This window comes from Colobus angolensis, unplaced genomic scaffold (assembly GCF_000951035.1).
Source record: "Colobus angolensis palliatus isolate OR3802 unplaced genomic scaffold, Cang.pa_1.0 Scaffold34, whole genome shotgun sequence".
NCBI classification, from domain to species: Eukaryota; Metazoa; Chordata; class Mammalia; order Primates; family Cercopithecidae; genus Colobus; species Colobus angolensis.
The window spans coordinates 6,525,364-6,527,638 of NW_012116710.1; positions in this window are offsets into that span (position 1 = coordinate 6,525,364).

Here is a 2,275-nt window from a genome sequence, read left to right on the forward strand (position 1 = left end):
AACAACCCTGCCTGATGGCTCTGAAGAGAGCAGCAGACCTCCCAGCACAGCATTCAAGCTCTGCCAAGGGTCAGACTGCCTACTCAAGTGGGTCCCTGACCCCTGTGCCTCCTGACTGGGAGACACCTCTCAGTGACACCTCATACAGGAGACCTCTGGCTGACATCTAGCGAGGGCCCCGCTAGGACGAAGCATCCAGAGGAAAGAAGAGGCAAAAATCTTTGCTGTTCTGCAGCCTCCACTGGTGATACCCAGGCAAACAGGCTCTGGAGTGGACATCCAGCAAACTCCAGCAGACCTGCACCAGAGGGGACTGACTGTTAGAGGCCCCACCTGAAGGTCACCAACATCAAAGACCAAGGTAGATAAATCCGCGAAGATGGAGAGAAACCATCACAAAAAGGTTGAAAATTCAAAATACCAGAACACCTCTTCTCCTCCAAAGGATCAGAACTCCTTGCCAGCAAGAGAACAAAACTTGTTGGAGAACGAGTTTGACGAGTTGACAGAAGTAAGCTTCAGAAGGTGGGTAATAACAAACTCTTTGGAGCTAAAGGAGCATGTTCTAACCCAATGTAAGGAAGCTAAGGACCTTGAAAAAAGGCTAGATAATTGCTAACTAGAATAACCGGTTTAGAGAGGAACGTAGATGACCTGATAGAGCTGAGAAACACAGCATAAGAACTTCGTGAAGCATAAACAAGTATTAATAGTGGAATCGATCGAGTGGAAGAAAGGATATTAGCAATTGAAGATCAATTTTATGAAATGAAGCGAGAAAAGAAGATTGCAGAAAAAGGATGAAAAGTAACGAACAAAGCCTCCAAAAATTTGGGATCATGTGAAAAGACCAAATCTACATTTGATTGGTGTACCTGAAAAGTGATGAGGAGAATGGAACCAACTTGGAAAACACTCTTTAGGATATTATCCAGGAGAATTTCCCCAACTTAGCAAGACAGGCCAACATTCAAATTCAGGAAATGCAGAGAACATCACAAAGAAACTCCTCAAGAAGAGTAACCCCAAGACACACAGTCGTCAGATTCACCAAGGTTGAAATGAAGGAAAAAATGTTAAGGACAGCCAGAGAGAAAGGCTGGGTTACTCACAAAGGGAAGCCCATCAGACTAACAGTGGATTTCTTGTCAGAAACCCTACAAGCCAGAAAAGAGTGGGTGCCAATATTCAACATTCTTAAATAGAAGAATTTTCAACCCAGAATTTCATATCCAGCCAAACTACACTTTATAAGTGAAGGAGAAATAAAATCTTTTACAGACAAGCAAAAGCTGAGAGATTTTGGCATCACCAGGCCTGCCTTACAGGAGCTCATGAAAGAAGCATTAAGCATGGAAAGGATAACCAGTACCAGCCACTGCAAAAACATACCAAATTGTAAAGACCATTGACACTATGAAGAAACTACATCAACCAATGGGCAAAATAACCAGCTGGCATCATAATGACAGGATCAAATTAACATATAACAATATTAACCTTAAATATAAATGAGCTACATGTCCCAATTAAAAGACACAGAGAGGTGAATTGGATTAAGAGCCAAGACCCATCAGTATTCAGGAGACCCATCTCACCTGCAAAGACACCCATAGGCTCAAAATAAAGGGATGGAGGAATATTTAACAAGCAAATGGAAAGAAAAAAAAAAAAGAAGAAGCGGGAGTTGCAATCCTGGTCTCTGATAAAACAGACTTTAAGCCAACAAAGATCAAAAGAGACAAAGAAGAGCATTACATAATGATAAAGGGATCAACACAACAAGAAGAGCTAACTATCCTAAATATATATGCACCCAATACAGGAGTACCCAGATTCATAAAGCAAGTCCTTAGAGACTTACAAAGAGACATAGACTCCCACACAATAATAGTGGGAGACTTTAACACCCCACTGTCAATATTAGGCAGATCAATGAGACAGAAAGTTAACAGGGAAATCCAGGATTTGAACTCAGCTCTGCACCAAGCGGACCTAACAGACATCTACAGAACTCTCCACCCCAAATCAATAGAATATACATTCTTCTCAGCACCTCATTGCCCTTATTCTAAAACTGACCACATAGTTGGAAGTAAAGCACTCCTCAGCAAATGTAAAAGAACAGAAATTATAACAAACTGTCTCTCAGACCACAATGCAATCAAACTAGAACTCAGGATTAAGAAACTCACTCAAAACAGCTCAACTACATGGAAACTGAACAACCTGCTCCTGAATGACTACTGGGTACATAACAAAATGAAGGCAGAAA